At 39.2% G+C, this 18,589-nt stretch overlaps 1 protein-coding gene across 2 annotated transcripts in view; it reads left to right on the top strand.

The window, feature by feature from the left end:
- The first annotated feature begins 2,822 nt into the window (after window positions 1–2,822).
- Window positions 2,823–18,589, top strand: part of LOC130565635 (spectrin beta chain, non-erythrocytic 1) — a 94,576-nt gene continuing 78,809 nt past the window's right edge. The window contains exon 1 of one of the 2 annotated variants that reach the window (XM_057352549.1): window positions 2,823–3,420. The gene's annotated coding sequence lies outside the window, so the exon portion shown is untranslated. The remainder of the gene's footprint in view (window positions 3,421–18,589) is intronic. The other variant, XM_057352568.1, reaches the window with a different exon arrangement.

Genomic DNA, 18,589 nt, shown 5'->3' with positions numbered 1-18,589 from the left:
GTGCAGTCCCATGTTGACAGCATCATCCACACACCTGTTTGCTCTGTAGGCAAACTGCAGGGGGTCCAGTAAGGGACCAGTGATGTCCTTCAGATAGGCCAAAACCAGTCTTTCAAATGATTTCATGGCCACAGACGTTAGAGCCACAGGTCTGTAGTCATTAAGTCCAGTAATTTTGGGTTTCTTTGGGACTGGGATGATGGTGGAGCGTTTGAAGCATGAGGGTACTTCGCACAGCTCCAGTGATCTGTTGAAGATCTGTGTGAAGATGGGGGCCAGCTGGTCAGCACATGTTTTTAGGCAGGCTGGTGACACACCGTCTGGGCCTGGTGCTTTCCTTCTTTTGTTCTTTCTGAAGACCTGGCGCACATCTTCTTCAGTGATCTGAATTGTAGGTGTGGGGGAGAGGGGGGTTGCTGAAGGTGTAAATGGTTGTGTGGAGAGGTGTTCAGGGTGGGTGTGGGGTGTTTTTTCAAACCGGCAGTAAAACTTGTTCAAGTTGTCAGCTAGTTGTTGGTTCTCCAAAGTGCTGGGGGATGGTGTCTTGTAACTGGTGATATCTTTCAGACCTTTCCACACTGAAGCAGGATCACTGGAAGTGAATTTGTTCCTTAAATTGTCAGAATAATTCCTCTTTGCCCCTCTGATCTCCTTTTCCAGTGTGAATTTGGCCTGTTTATACAAGACTTTGTCCCCTTTCCTGTAAGCATCTTCTTTGGCCTGACGGAGCTGTCTGAGTTTTGCCGTGAACCACGGTTTGTCGTTGTTGTAAGTTAGATAAGACTAGGTAGGGATGCACATATCCTCACAGAAACTGATATATGAAGTTACAGTTTCTGTCAGCTCGTCCAGATCGGTGGCAACAGCTTCAAAAACAGTCCAATCAGTGAGAGAGAAACAGGCTTGTAACAGAACAAAAAATATATACAATAATTTTTCTACTATGGTAGTCAATGGTGCCCCATAAATCTTGTAAGTTGCTAACAATCATCCAAATATCTTTCAACCAAACAAAGAAATTTATACAGGTTTGGAACAACTTGAGGATTTTTGGGTGGTCTATCCCTTTAAAGACATGGTCGGACCATTGAGAACTGAAAGAAAAATTTAAAGTTGAAAAATGATCGTCCCTAAACAGAAAACATTATCTGGTAAGATTAGAAATACAGCGCATGATCTCAGTGATCACAGTTAAGCTGTTGAGAAAGCCTTACACAAACAAACACAGCTGCCAAAGGAAGAGTCTGTTCTCTGTGAAAATGAGGTTGAAACAGAGCACGTGCTTTTACCATGGTAAAATCAGAAGCATGAGAGAGAATGTTTTAAAACCCCTCCACTTTCCTGAATGGCAGATCTAATGGATGAAATGCAGGTGTTACTGGAGAGGAGAGATGCCATGCATCTGTCAGAACCAAATATTGCTTATTAGATTTAGATTCAATTTATTGTCATTGCACATGTACGAAGGTACAAGGCAACGAAATGTGACCTCTGCATTTAACCCATCCAGAGAGTAGTGAACACACGTACCCCCGGAGCAGTGGGCAGCTATCACTGCAGCGCCCGGGGAGCAAGTAGGGGTAAGGTGCCTTGCTCAAGGGCACCTCAGTTGTTACCCGCCGGCCCTGGGAATCGAACCGGCAACCTTCTGGTCACGAGTCCGACTCTCTAACCATTAGGCCACAACTGCCCCAGGCTAGCATTAATTCATTCACTTGCTGTAGAAAGATGCTATGTGAAAGTTCATGCTATTCTTTCTCTCTTTATCATTGTACTTTATGGTATATATTATTTTTAACATTATGCTAGCCTTATGTATTGTCCTTTAGTGTGTGGATGTGTAGGATCCTTTAGCAAAGTTGTATATGAGATTGAATGTGCTGTAGTGAGCAAAAAGCAACTCTATGTAAGCAGAGCTTCAACCAGTCTGTCCCCGCTACATCGGCCCCAATACACACATTGCTGCGCACTCAGTTCTTTCCCTTTGTCATCCACACGCTATTGTGGACTTATTCAAAAGTGGGGGACCAGGTAGGGATGGGAACCATAATTGGTGGGAGGGACAGAGGATTAGCCAGAGAGATTGCCCTGTACATAAAAAGGAAATTGAGTCACTGAGTCAGGAAGAAAGTGGATCTGTAATCTATGATCAGAAATCACTTTTTATCTTCTGGCGATTTATCATGACATGCAATTATGTGCATCAGAAGAAAACTTGTGCATACTTATGAAGCCTGGAATGTCTGTGTTATGTGATCTTTATGAGATCATGGTGAGAGTGCTCACAGGGGTTCACCATTCTATTGAGGGATAATGCTATGAATACTTATCTGGCATACATACAACATGTTTTCAGTAGTTACGTAAATGCCATAAGACATTGTCCATTGCAAGAATGTGTTTTAAAGGCAACATGCTAAACCAATGTTCATTGTCTGTACCAGTAAGAATCGAAATGCCCCAAAACAGCCCAATTAAACGATAAGATAATTGACAGGAGCATAGTAGCCCATGTATCTAGAAAAATAGCCTAGCTACAGATAGCTATAGGCCTACATGAAAGCTAGAGGTTCTTATTTCATATCTGACTTACATCATGATGACAAACAAAGTGTTGCTTCACCTCAATTGGTAAAGCATAGCAACCCCGAAAGGTCAATGGGCTTGATCCCATGGGAACACAGACTGTATACAAATCTATAGAGTATGCATTGTACGTCACGTTGGATAAAAGCGCCTGCCAAATGCACAAATATAAAATATCCATCCGCAGTCAGGCAAGTAGCCGCATCTCTTTGACTCATTGGGCGCAATTGTTTAGAAACACCTATGGAAATTGTTGGCACTGGCACTGTATCGAGAGGAACGATCGAGTGCATCGAAATGAATTCACTCGGCGTAGACCGTACGTGGGCGCGTAAATGCGTGTAACATACAATTAATATGTGTCTCACTCGCTCCTGCTGTATCTCGCGTGTAGGCGCTCGAGCTGTGTATGTGCGCGACGATGCTACTGGAGTAAATCCCCCCAACCCCCTCGATCATTCATTCTTTCTATTAGTCGGACTAAAGAAAGACAGGAGGGTCGGGCGTTGTGGGACTAAACACACACGCACGAGGTCGCGTGGACACCAAGGCTACAATTTAAAAGACTTTTCAAGAAAACGGATTTAACGGTTTTATCTTGGCGTGGTTACCTGAGCTCACCGTCACGCGACGGATTCGCTTTATGTTTCATAACCGCCCGCGCTGCACGGGCAGGAAAACACATTTAAGGATGCCGATTTAACGGAAGAGGGGGATTTTAAAACGGGACTAACGAGGGAAAAGGAGAAACATCTATGTGATCCGACTCTGCCTTTCTTCTTCGTCCAAGAAAAATCCGATTCATTTTGATTTGAAAATACAGCCACGCCATTGGTAAGTCTGCTCATAACGGGCTGCTGATATAAGGATCAAGCTTTAGTCATCACTGTTTAATAATGGCGACCACGCGTTATGTTTGTGGTTATAGGGAAATGGTATGGTAATATAGCACGGTGGTATAGTACAGTTAGCTCACACGTATCTGTGGATGACCAATGCTGCTCGCCTATTGTCTCGGCGTGTGTCTGTAAATCCACACCGCTTTCATAAACTCCTGCCTTGAGTCTCATCACATGTGAGCTTTCCACCCAAACATCACGGTTCATCACACTGATGTGAGTTCATCACACTGATTTGTGAACTGAAAATATCCGTCGTTTATAAATGCGAGGCTAGGCGATTTTGCTCGCATCTTGTGCTTCTTACGTGCCATCTGCTGTTATTTTGATTTGTCATAGGCGGTTGAGTGGGATGTATGGCCCGAATGGCAGTCTGAAGCCAAGACTAGAGAACAACCTCACCAAAATATTGCCAAATTCTGAAGGGGAGGACATGTAGCTAGTAAACCTTACTCTATTTGGTTAATTGTACTGTACCAGCTTCAATGTTTTGGACGGCTGTCCTTTGGAGAATGTGACGTTTAATGGTTGAATTAAATTGGACATGGCAGAGGCTCCTATTGCATGTTGTATAAATGAACTGATAGGATGAGATCAGAGGATTTGATTACAAAATCGCAGAATGCGGAGGAGGATTGAAGAGCACACGGGGCAATTGATTGTTATTAAACTTCTCTATGATTGACCTCCATGCAAAATGTCAAGATTGAATGAGTAAAAGAGTTTTTAAGATTTTTGACAGAAGATTTGTCAGAAGGTTTTATCCAATATGGCTTAAAGTGCGTTCAAGGTATATATTTCATCAGTATGTGTATTTCCTAGGAATTGAAGCCACAACATTTGAGCTGGTAATGCATTGCTCTACCAGTTAAGCTACAGGTAGGTACAATACAGAATTTAAAACTATAAGTACCCATTTGTCGCTAGGATGTTCTGCAAACATAGGTCTTCAAGTGGTTTCTTGCACCTCTCTCTCTTTTCTTCATGTTGTCTTACTCGCTGACATATTTCAGCATCTCATTTATTAGCTCATCATTAGATATGTCCACAATTGTCTGTTGGACATTATTGAAATGACTGAGACCTGGAGAGGCCGAATAAAGGATAAATAGATGGTTGGATTAATATTAGCTGACAGATGGACAGACAGATCTGCTCAAATGCACTGATGAATCATTGGCTGGATAGCTGCATTTGCCGGCTTGATGACTGGATGAGAGCTAAATGGATGGGTGCATCGGTGTAGAGTTGAGAGGAATGCGACAGTGGCCCCCCCAATTGCTGACGGTCTAAATCCCCCCCAGACTATCCACTATGTATGTTGCTGTCAGTGAGACTACTACTATTGTCCTGCTGCTCTGGCTGCTGTGTTTCTGTAAGCCAAGTCATCATTATCACTGCCGGTGTTTTTGTTTCTCTTAACGCCTCTACATTCCTGCCCACTATCACTCTCTGTCATTGTGACCAGAGCACAGGCATTATACATGGGCACAGTGATATGATCTTTATCAGCGTTTAGGGTTAGCGTGGGTCAGCAGGGTTAGAATCAGTTCCAAAAATTCAGACTTGTGTAGAACTTAAATTGGGTTTAGATTTGCCCAGCTTGTTATGTTATTATGCCAAAGGAAATATTTTAAATATTCAACATGTATATGTTACTAAAATGGTGTTGGGCACCTTGTGTTGGACCAGGGTGAAGGTGAGGCTTTTATCTAATGTAAAGTCAGCTGGGAAGCTGCCTAAAAGTCTTTTAGCAGCTCAGTTTGCTTGGAGGAAATGCCTTTAAGTGATACATGACACAAAACTTTATGTCTGTGTCAGGAATATATGAGTCTTGATCTGGTTTATGTTGTACTAATAAGCATTTTAACTCTATTTAAAGTTGCAAGGGTATGCTGTGGTGAAGTTTTCAAGTCCAGTTGAACGGAATGGGATTTCAGATCCTTTGGATCTCTGGTGTAACATTCTTGTTAGGTTCACTTAGGGCTGTGCAATTAATCGAAAAATTAATTGTAATTGTCAATTTTGGCTTCAACAATTACAAAAACAAAATAATCGAGGTAAAACTATTATTGTGCCACATTCCATTTTGCAAGGATCCTCTCTTTTCTCGTGGTATAAATCCACAGCGCACCCCCTTCCTTACAGTGGTTCAGATCAGCTGTGCTATTTCTTTACATTTATTTTTCAGTTGAATTCAGTTTAAAAGCAAAGTTATTTATTTTCTATGTTGTTTTAAAAGTTAATGAGTAATCGTGTTAAATAATCGGAATCTCAATATTGGCCAAAATAATCGTGATTATGTTTTTTGTCATAATCGAGCAGCCCTAGGTTCACTACAAAACAAGAGTACATCTCAGGGCTCCAGACTAACTTTTTTTACTAGGAGCACTGTAGCCCCTGACTGAAATTTTTAGGAGCGCAAGCAGAAAATTTAGAGGCCCACTTTAAATCAGCTTGCAATGCAATTATTGACATTTTCCCCCCAAACAGCTGTATTACTGACACATATTTTGATAATAAATAGTCATAACACACAGAAATGACAATGTGCAGTTTTATTTTCATTTCAGAGCGATATATATACTCAATACCGGGTCATACGGAATCCGCAGACTTTTTTGTTAATTCTGTGCTAAAAATTTTGGAAAAATCTGAAGAATTATGTGGAACAATTTTAAATGTGGTTACATTTGTACTGAAATGTAAATATGTGTTAAAATTGTTTTAAAATACTACCTGTGTCTATGCATTTAACTGCAGGTGACAGTGGTTTGGTTCTGCTCATCATTTAAAAAGAGGCAGAGCTGACAGAGAAGCTTTAAGTGCCAAGTAAAGAGACTGTTTAAACTCTGAATAAACCAGACCAAATTAGTACTGAATTCATGTGAACCAACAGAAAATGTGCATGTCATTTTGTATGAAAAAGTATATATTTTATTGTTTATAGTGTTAAAGCAAAATGAAAGGGCTCGTCTTAATACGCTCTTATGATGATATTATTGTGTATTAAAGACACTTTTATCATGTTCACAACACAATGTAAAGATAACTTCACATTAACCTAACAAGACAGGGTTTTTCCTGGCTCAAAATGAGGCGGAGGTGGTGCCATCCTTAAGGCCCGTTCAGATTGCCCACGAATATTCTGTGCGAATGTTCATTGCGATAACGTTCTAGAACAAAAACAATAGATTCTTATGTAGCCTTTCATATAGACCGCGAATATCCGCGCGGCAAAAATGCGAAGGTTGTTTTTTCGTCTAGTGCGACGAATCTTTCCCCATTCTCAAAGCGAAGAAACGGACCGTCCAATAAGAATCGAGCATTTTTCGTCACGAGCCTAGAGCCACTGAGGGCACGCGGGGGCGCTAAAGGCTGAGAAAGCTGTTGTGAGAGAATGGATGTCGAGTTGTTACTGTCGTTGGTGTCAGAACAGACAGAACTTTTTGAAAAAAGTCACAGCGACTACAAAAACCAGGACAAAAAATAAGTTCTGTGGCATAATTTGAGGTGGCATTCAAATATATGAACTATATATAAACTAATATATATATATATATATATATAATCTTTCATATGAATACAATTCACATGTTATGTTGTAGTATGGGATATTACAAATATATTGGCGGTACCGGTAAAAGTCATCAAATCCAATCAGTTTCTTCAAATTTCTTTTTCTTTATGTACAATAACTAAGCAGTTTTGCTTGTAGGTAGAAAGCACAGGCACATGTAAACAAACATCAAGTCAAGTATACACACATTTTACAACTGTTTAAATAGTACAGCTGCAATGCAAATGCCATTTGGTAACTAATTAACCCCCAGACCATCGTCCTGAAGTAACGATGAAAACGATCGTGGTACAGCTTTAACTCCTGGATCAATCTATTAAACTCCCCGTGCTCTTCTCTCTTCTCAAAAATCGGGTGAACCCAATATCGTCTTTTTCACTTCCTTTGCTTATTCAGGCAAAAAATAATAAACTCATCTTCGCTGCTGCTGCTGGAGAAATCTATTTCTTGTTCTGCTGTTTTAAGTACGTAAAGCAAACAGTACTAGTAGCCTGTATTGCTATGTGCTAAGCTTTAAGCTTTTCTTCTTCTCAGCAGCCGAAGCCTGAATAGAGGTTGAGCGCCACCTAATGTTTAGGCGTGAAATGTATTCTCCATCAGCGCCATCTACCGTGCGGGCGTCAAATAGAAGCGAACATTCGTTTCGTCATTAATATGAAAACTTGGTTCGTCGGGTATTCGTTTCGCTTTTTCGCATCTGACGCAGGTGAAGGCCTACAGTACCTTTTAAGTGACTTAACCAAACACTTTACATATTAAAATATAAAAATTAGATGAAAATGACATTTATTAAGTTATATAAAACATTACTTTTATTCAACCAAACAGAAATGTTTTTAAATCAAATAAAGTTTTTTATCCTTTTCAACTAACTTTTCAGCCCACAATAGCCAACTAAATTAACCAGTCTTACTAAATTTGCAAAGCTGAATGATTCGCTGATTTAAAAAAAAAGTATGTATGCGACGTTAATTTAAAGGTACAGTGCGGGATGTTTTGTATGATCTATTAACAGAAATGCAATATAACATACAAAACTGTGTCTTTAGATGTGTATAAAAACCTTACGTAATGAAAAGTTATGTTTTTATTACCTTAGAATAAACCAGTTGTATCTACATAGGGAGCGGGCCTATCTACATCGAATTTGTTATGTTGCGCAGCCATGTTTTGTACAGTAAGCTCTAACGGACAAACAGCTCTACAGACCGCGTTTCGTATATGTTGGTCTTCGTGTGTGTTTTTAGACGCAGCTTGCGTCATCACTGAGTTGAAGACGCACAAAGTAGTAAGTCGTAGTACGGAGAGGAGGAGGAGTAGTCGTCGTCTAGCTGAAGCAATTGATTGTTCCGTCTTAGAAGTTTTGATAAAATGGAGGACCATGCGTATTGTGCACAAGAGCTGACAGAGCGTGAATCTCCGTCGTCAAAGAAGCGCAAACGTGATGCTGCCAGACGAATTAGAGACAAACGGCGGCAGAAATCCAGGATAAACATCGGTGTATCTATTACCAGATGGAAGGCACTGTTGAAAGACAAATGTTTTCAAGGCGACGCCGAAGTTGCCTGTTTTCTGCTAGACTGGTAAGATAATTCAACATTTTCTATGTTTCCACATTTTCAATGTTTACCAAACAACTGTTTTGTTGAAATGGTAACGTTAGCATTTTATACAAATGGCCATAACCTCCGAATAATAATGTTTTTCCGTCCCTGCGGTACGTACTCCAGTTGTTCCTGACTTTACAAAGGTGGAGACAAACGTCTACTAACTTACACCTAACTGCCTATGTCGCTGTCAGATCAAACGCTTTGAACAGCGTTGCTATTTACGATTAGCTAACTTTAGTTACTTCACTACTCTCAGCGTGTACTAGATAGCACGCAAGAAATATATCTAATTATAGAATTGTAACAGTAACTTTCGCAATAGAATACATGTTAAAAGATTAATTACGTTAATATATTGCCTTACCTGCTTGTATCACTACTATCCGCTGTCTCAGTAGACGACATCTTTTTTTACTGTTGCGGCCACCGTTGTAATTCGAAAGGGAGGGGTGGGCAAATGACTCAGAGATTCGTTGCAAAACTATAATACAAAGCTAGTGGCCGCTGATTTTCAAGAACTGCGCCTTTAAGAAACCTTTTAAAAACTGAACGTACTTGGATGCAAAACAAACAATATTCACATGAAAAGCCATGAAACACACAGCTAGGGCTGTCACGATTATGAAATTTGATTGACGATTAATTGTCTGATAAATCATTGCGATTATGACGATTAATTGTCTGTTTTAGGGCTTTGACGATTATGACGATTAATTGTCTGTTTTTGAGCTTTGACATTTAATTCTCATAGATTTTTGATTTGTTCTGAATACAAGACTATGTTTTTTTTCTTGGAAATACATAGGAAAAAATTGGGTCATCATATATTTAAGGTTTAGGCTTTTACCTGTCAATGATACAACCACCAAATACTTGTAAATTAAGTAAATTGATCAGGTGTGAATTGAAGCCACCATTAAAATACTATCAGTCATAGAAAAGCTTCTAGTCTGTTTTTTTCTCACTTGCAAGACTACAATAAAATTTTACTTGTGTGTTAATGAAATTTTGGTAGACTGGTTTTCACACTGAGATTTGCTTAAATATTAAATTGTACTGCATTTGTATATGTTTTTTTTTTTTTTAAGTGATTGTGTTGTGGTGGTAGATTTTACAAGTATTACCATGCTTTAGTAACAATATATACACTAAAATATGCAATATGCAGATGCACTACAGCTCCCCCTAGTGTCTTCTATAGAGATGTGCAATAATTGTGATGATCTGAAACCATCGCGATGAGGTCAAACAATCGCGATGAGACGATTATTTAATAATCGTGACAGCCCTACACACAGCTAATACAGCTCCTATTAGCTCTTGTACTGCAACTCTTCACTGGGCTGATAATGAAACAGCGCCTCCTTTGTGGCGTAATGCCACAACTGCAGTTACTAATGACAGTCTGTTGACAGAATACACGCAGTGTTTTTTGTGAAGACACCCAACATAATTTTGGCGAGAGACTCCCCCCTTCTCACACACATAGGCCTACACTGGTGGGCTTGCGATCTACTCGTCTTTTCACATGAGATATAACAACTAGAAAAAAATCCAAACAGTTGCCAATCTCCCTTTCGAATTTCCACTTCTAGGGCTCTGTCCTTCTATGTGAGCAAGGCACCTTGGTGTGATTGATATTCGTCCAAAGTTTCAGTTGCATAAGCTGTAGTTTACAGATGATATTTATTTATATTATATGTCGTCAGGAGCCGTGCGTATTACTTTTGTATTGCTTTATATATGCTTTTTGAACTTTCTTTTTTTATGAAAGCTCTTAATAACTCTTAATTACTCATCTTTAAATAAAGATGTTTAATTACGACTTGGAGCATTGGGATCGCGAGACGAGGGAAATGTACTTATTTTTTTATGAAAATCTCAAATTCGACCAAAATCCATAGGCTCCATAGGTGTCATGTGCACTTGAAAAACTTGCGCAGGCCGAAAGACTGCAGAAATAAATTTAGACCAGCAAATTGTGGCTGGTGTGACAATTATTGTCTTTTTTCATGTCAGAGTGTGCCAGAATGCATAATTTACATGTTATAATAAAAAACTATTCTAGACCTATTGCACCTCACCCAACAAAGCACCCACCACGACAACAAGATGACAACATCTTTGTTCTGTGTCAGCCATTCGCAACCTCACCGCTCGATGGCGCTAAATATCATACACCGGACCTTTAAAGCATTTTTGTTTGTAGTGTTGATGATGGTTGCTTGAGGCTTACTGATGGAAATAAGTGTTCATGAGACAAACAAAAGTTGGGAGACATTGTGCTAAGAAAATAAGTCTGTGCCTTCATTACACGACTGTCACGCTACCACATTTGTTGCACTGCTCACATTACACAACAATCTTTCTTCGGTCATGTTGTGTTGTTTTAGCAGTGCATAATTAACTAGCCTATATGACAAATAAGTATAAAATGGCTATATATATTATATGCCAATATTTTCTGTCTGTGACAGAAAAGTGCAATTATGGATGAACAACAAGTGACCGAAGCACAGATTTGGCAATAAAAAAAAAAGGTCGAATGAGGACATGGCCTGAGGGATTGTTTTGCCTCTCATGGCTTTTGTTCTTCATTCACCAATGAGTAAAAGTACTGGGATCTGATCAGTTATAAAATCTTCACCTGTCTTGTCTACACTTGCTGGTTTAGTCAGAAAAGCAACGGTTCTATCTCAAACACTTCATGAGTGAACTGTATGTCTGCATGAAAGGACTTGATCATGGAGTCTGTTTAAAGATGTTTTCCAGGCGTTGAGCTGTAGATGCATTTGACTACACCCAAATGAGGCTCTCTTGTCTCTTTATTAATGGATCGGAACGGCTCTATCGAGTACATTATAATTTAAGTTAGAATGAAATGTGATCAGCCTGGCTTATGAGAATGCTCCTATAGAGGCATGTAATAAGCAAACTAAATAGCATTTTCTCTCTGCAAGGTAGTCATTACATTGCCATGCATTTTTTTATTTGTTACCACATCAACAGCAGGGTTTAATCATGTTGCAGATGCTACTTTTCTTCAAAGCAGGTCCATCAGACAGAAGATTTACAGTATGAGTTGCTGCTAACTTAAATGAAAAAGCACATTATAGTGCATCCTACATCTGTGTCCACACTGTCCTAGGGAGGCAGAGCTTTATTAATGCGAGTCTTCTGGACCTGTTGAGGACACTATATATAGACCTGAACTAACTTCACCTTTCTTGTGCTGCTTGCTTGAGAGTTCATAGATCTGAACTGCTGCCTTTTATGTGAAGGTGATGTTAAATTTCAACGACACACCCGCATCTGCCATGTTAATTATGCAATGAATGAACGATACGCTCCCTGTTGACAAAATTTCATCCACTGGTTGTAAAAATAAAAGTGACATTTAGTGGATAGTAGTAGCAATAATATTCACGTTAATGAATGTTCAGTGCTTGCGGAAATATGAAAGAAAAAAATAGATTCACAGCTTTTGAGACTCGATATTGAATCGACCGCATTTTAAAAAACGATTAATCGATTTTTCGATTTTTTTTTGCCCAGCCCTACACACAGGGCTCTAGACTGCGACTAAATGGTCGCATTTTGCGACTATTTTTCCTGCCAGTACGACAAGTTTTTCTTAATGGTTGCACCAGTGCGACTGCCAAACTGATCAATATATAATTTTTGAGTATTATAAATTTAATGCGCATAAGTGTTATATTGTGCAAGCGGTGCATTCAGTCACTCATTTTTGTCTCCCCTCCTTCAACCATTCACTTATCAGTGCCCCCGCCCCCAAAGACGTGATTCGCGGGTAAGAGGCGAAGGACCGAAAGAGCAGACGAGTGAAGCGCTCAATCTTGCAACTGAAATAAATATGCAGAATACAAGAATTTCCCCGGCTAATGTACAAAACGGCAAAGTTAACGAAATGTGTTGCGTGTGAAGCTAATGCTATCAAATTAAGGGCTGGTGCCACCAACTGAATAACTTGGTAGCACCAGTGCCACCTCTCTCAAGTGTTAGTCTAGAGCCCTGCCTACACAATGTGCTAATATATTTAGCAAAATTTATGCAAATATAGTTGCTGTTGTCTGTCCTGCTAAAATCCATTCAAATAGGTTGACAGCACGGATTTGTTTGGAACTATTGAGCACTCCATGAACCACGTGACCACACGGCGGCGAGATCGAGTGTTGTAACTGTGTTTTTCAACGGCTCTGCTCGCGGGAATAGTTCACGTTAGTGAAGCGAAAAACGTCACGGGGAGTGTCTTCACACATCCGGCTGTGTCAAACATAAGGCGTCAATGAGCTCTTCGCACTAATTTTTTCAACTTGCGCGGAAGACGCAATTCCGCGAATGCTGGCCAATTCGTGTTGCGTCTATTCGTGTCTTTGCATTGATCTTCTTTGTAATAATTTATTCGCGCAAAACGCTTGGTTTGCATTTGGTGTGAACGCAGCATAAGAGACCAAACTATAATATTTTGTTTGGGCTCAAGAGGACACAAGGACGCAGCCTTCCGAAACGAGACATAGCTATTGAGAAACTGAGAGCATAAGAATCGCACGATATATCGCCCAGCCCTAATTCAATGATTTAAAGAAAAAAAAACATCCAAGTAGGGCTGTCACGATTCTGAAATTTTGCTGACGATTAATTATCTAGTAAATCATTGCGGTTATGACGATTAATTGTCTGTTTTAGAGCTTTGGCATTTAATTCTCATACATTTTTTATTCAGCTTTGAAACTACCATATTGTTCTGAATATAAGACTGTATTATATTATAAGACTATAGACTCAGTTTTTTTCTTGGAAATACATCGGAAAATATTGGTTCATCATATATTTAAGGTTTAGGCTTTTACCTGTCAATAATACAACTGCCAAATACTTGTAAGTTGATCAGGAGTTAATTGAAGCCACCATTAAAATGCTATCGTCATAGAAATGCTTCTAGTCTTTTTTTTCTCACTTACAAGACTACAATAAAATTGGACTTCTATGTTATTGAAATTTTGGTGGACTGGTTTTCACACTGAGATTAGCTTAAATAATATTAAATTGTACTGCAGGTTATTTTTATGGTATATGCTTTAGTTTTTATTGTGTTGTGGTGGTACATTTGACAAGTATTACCATGCTTTAGTTACAATATATACACTAAAATATGTAATATGCAGGCACCACAGCTCCCCCTAGTGTCTTCTATAGAGATGTGCAATAATTGCGATGATCTGAAACCATAGTGATGAGGACAAACAATCGCGATGATGAGACGATTATTTAATAATCGTGACAGCCCTACATTCAAGCAATTCTAACTGCCAACCATTTCAGTTCACGTCTCTCCTCCAAACTCCGCCCACAAAAAGCTGACTGTCACTGTTCTCTCAGAAGGTGCACTCGTGGCCGTGATGCACAGAACATCCTTTGACAAGTTGTTAGGGCTGCAGCTATCGATTATTTTAGTAATCGAGTATTCTACTGATTTTCCATCGATTAATCGGGTATTCGGATAATAAGTACTTCTTCTTTATTAAAGAGCAACTCTAAATATACAAGAGAAAATAAGACAGGTCTCTTAAATGAACAACTAATTTGTTTCCTTTTTAGAAAAAATTACATATTTATTGCTGAAATTGCATACATTAATATCTGTGAAAACTAAGCCCATTTAGTACATTCCATTGCCATATTACATTCAAAATGCAATATAGGCCTAATACAAATGTATAAATAAGAAACATTAATAAAAATAGAAAGAATATGCATGAATATGCTTCAGCTTATGCATGATGCATTTAGTTTATCTAAATTAGTTTTAGTATATTTTTTACTATTAAATAGTAATATATTTGTCCACATAAAAATACAGAGTTAACCAGACTTTTATTTTGGCAGGTCGTCGGAAGACGCTTATTTTTTAGTGTGTCAGCTTCACTCAGTAAAATGTTCTGAAATAAACTCTCAGAACAACTCTGGAGATGAAGTTCATGTCCTCATGAAGCGCAGACGCAGACAAATTCATGAGCATCACGCGTGTAGCACGTTAAACTGTGCAGTTCATTCACTCAGACACTCAGAACAGAGAGTTGACATGTGTAAATAACAGGATTTGGCATCCACTAGTCCGAATCTAGTTTTATGGACTCCATGCAGCCGGAAAACAAGTTTCACTCGCAAAATAGACTAAAACTAAGTAAAATAGCAGTTCACCATTTCAATAAGCTATCACTTATTTATCAGCATGAGAAATAAGTGTGAGCGTGTGAACAGACTAAAATGCGTGTGTCTCACGGTGAATGCGTGAGACTTGAGAGCCCTGTAACATGTACAGAGTTTAGCGGGCTGTGTGTTAGTAATAACGGTCCGTGGGGAAACGCAGTGCTCCGTGTGTACTGTAGTTAAATGGATTAAACGAGGCTTTTTTTGTATTCGAATTACTTGAGTTACTCGTGGAATCGTTTCAGTTGTTTAGTATATGGAATTATGTGCACGCGTCCACTGTATGATGTCAAAGTATGTTGAGCACGACAGGGCTACTGTCAGACTGCTAGCTCCAGTCTGAAGTACACAAGTTACCGACCGGTAAAGACGCTTTCATTCAGAAATGTACTCCGGCGCGGCAAGTTCTGACACTTTAAAATGCTCCACACACTGCCGACATGTTTGCTGCATTAATAAAGCGTGTCTCTCTCTCTCTCTCTCTCTCTCTCTCTCTCTCTCTCTCTCCTCCCTCTCTCTGCGCTTGTTGCTGCTTGTTCATATCACACGTTATGTACGGTAAAATTTATTTGGCCATTTCACATTTTCGGTTGCCGAACATTCGGTGCATCTCTACCTATAAGTAATGTAAACTAATTCTGTGGCTCACGTTTTTAAAACATTTTAATATGGTGATGTGAGCCGAGCTTAACAGCGATCCGTCAGGCCGCCATGTGTGAACTTAAAATATTTAAACAAGCTTGCGAACTGACTGAACAAATATTTAGGGACACATACAAATTATTTTTTAAATATTTTTTGTATATTATAAAGCCAATACAGATGAAGTGAAGAAGCGTTAAATAAGACAAGACAATTCTAACCCTGTGGTGATAAAGTTTTTTGTTCTTATGAAAAATATGAATATTCTCATAGCATTTTTAATTTTCAAATAATTATTGCGGATCGAATATTCGAACATTCGTGCACATCCATACTTTCTACAAAGTCTTACAAAAATTGTAGCAGCCTACTTATGTAGCACCTTGTAACCATTTTGTGTGCAGTATGCATCAGATGGTTCCCAGACGTGTGTGTGTGCAAGGCTCAGACCGTCAAGAGATTTGTAACTTGCCTTTGATAACAGGCATTGAGGCAAAAACATTCTCTTAAAATTGTTAATGGTTTATGTTAAACACTTACCAGTCAGTTGCAGGAATATGACCATGCCATGTCTGTCTGAATCTAATGAACATTTAGATTTTTAAAACAGGCTACCGGTTTTACATCAGATAGGGGAAGCTCTGTTTCTAAAATAGCCCACTCCAGGTTCCTCCAGGGGAAGGTGTCCCTGTGTGTACTGTAGTGTAGTGCAAGCACTTTGCGAAACGCTAATTGACAGCATCCCACCAACAATCAATGTCAACTGTAATGTCTCTCCCATTTCACACTACTATCAAATTTAAGACTAAAACGACTGTGTGGGGTTCAACACAATCTTCAGATCACATGTTGGCACAGACATCAGTGGGTTGTAAGCATCTCATCTGCTCTTGATTTACCTGTTCGGGCAACAAGAGGAATTTATCCGTTTCTACTGAGCTGTGTTAATGTGCTCAGCCTAACCAGGTCAGTGTTTGTGTGAAGCAGACTAATCTTTTTACTGCCCATCTGAATGTGCAGATACGTGGTGTGGTTTGTGTTATACCGGTTCTCTTCTTACTGACCCTGTGACCTCACCATGGTGCAAAATGGAGAGAGTTGGGATAAATAGATAGCTAAGTGGAAGAGAATCTGGTGCTACATGATTGATAAATAGTTTGCATATTTTTAAAAAGAACATCAAAAGTTAATTCTACAACATTAACAGACATTACTTGACTTCTGAAGAAATGAAATTATTAATTGTATTGTTTGTTTCTATATCATTGAAAATAAGAATAACATTGTTCATAGGGCTGTCACGATTATGAAATTTGGCTGACGATTAATTGTCTAATAAATAATTGCGATTATGGCGATTAATTGTCTGTTTTAGAGCTTTGACTTTTAAGCCCATTGCACATTGAGTCCGAAATTTGCGTCCAAAATTTCTGCACGTTAAAAAATAAATACGACCTCACGTTGTGTCAATCACATTTACACACTGCCTCCGAGATTTTTGTCCGTCATAGAAAAATTCGGACCGGGTTCGATTTTCTGCGTTTTTTGCATCCGTCAAGCATTTTGAGTGGCCTTTTTAACCATTCAGAAACACAGTACAAACGAGAGCCAAATACGAAAAAACGCATACGACAATTTCGGACTGTTTGTGCAAAGACCTTTAATTCTCATTATTTATTCAGCTTTGAAACGACCATATTGTTCTGAATATAAAGACTATGTTCTTTTTCTTGGAAATACATAGGAAAAAATTGGGTCATCATACTTAAAGTTTAGGCTTTTACCTGTCAATAATACAACCGCCAAATACTTGTAAATTGGTCAGGAGTGCATTGAAGCCACCATTAAAATGCTATCAGTCATAGAAAAGCTTCTAGTCTGTTTTTTTCTCACTTGCAGGACTACAATAAAAGTTTACTTCTATGTTAATGAGATTTTGGTAGACTGGTTTTCACACTGAAATAATATTAAATTGTACTGCAGGTTATTTTTATGGAATATGCTTTAGTTTTTTTAAAGTGATTGTGTTGTGGTGGTACATTTTACAAGTATTACCATGCTTTAGTTACAACATATACAATAAAATATGAAATATGCAGATGCAGTACAGCTCCCCCTAGTGTCTTCTATAGAGATGTGCAGTAATTGCGATGATCTGAAACCATGGCGATGAGGTCAAACAATCGCGATGAGACGATTAATTAATAATGAATTAATTAGCCCTAATTGTTCATGTGGTCACTTCCTGTCTAGAGAGAGCCAGACCTTATGCAGACAAATCAAACACTAGGATTGGACAGACTCCTTTACTAAGCGAATGTTAAAGTCCCAGTGAAATTAAAAATGGCAATTCTTTTTTTTTCATGAAATATTGCAGCGTTTATAGTAAATAGCTTGTACTAGGGCTGAACGATTAATCGAAATCGAATCGCAATCACGATGTGAGACGTTGCGATTTGCTAATCGCAAGAGGCTGCGATGTGGAAGTGATGTGAAAAATAGGAAACGCGTCTGTTCCAAGCCCGCTTCGAGTGGTATTCTTGCTTACCACCTGAGTGAGCGCACCTCCGTTATGCCTAATCAGCACTGCCCTAGCCAACTGCGTAAACGTCCGACATTAAAAAAACAAACAAACAGAAGGCAGGAGAGAGAGAGAGTGTGTTATTATGGCATCTGCAGAGTCAGATCGATCATATTAGGCAAATAAATACCAAAGAACCGTCCAATTCAGAAGCATGTGTCATTCTCGCGCATCTGTGCCCCACGTTGCGCGTCTCCCGCATCTCGCGGACGAGCCGTTTAAACTTGACGCGCACACACAGCCTGTTTCGTAATGACATTTATAGTACTCGAGTCCGGCTCCACACGGGCATCTGGCAATATGGACGAGGCTTGACGCACGCGCGCACCCTGTGTCAACTCACGCCTAGCTCCGCGTTTCAAACAAATGTAAATTCTATCTAACTATTTTGCTAATTTCACTTGGATGAAATTAAACATTCAGCACATTTTCTACTTGTTTTAAAAAATCCCACATACTT

This window comes from Triplophysa rosa, linkage group LG2 (assembly GCF_024868665.1).
Source record: "Triplophysa rosa linkage group LG2, Trosa_1v2, whole genome shotgun sequence".
Taxonomy (NCBI): domain Eukaryota; kingdom Metazoa; phylum Chordata; class Actinopteri; order Cypriniformes; family Nemacheilidae; genus Triplophysa; species Triplophysa rosa.
This window is presented reverse-complemented; position numbering and strand designations above follow the sequence as displayed.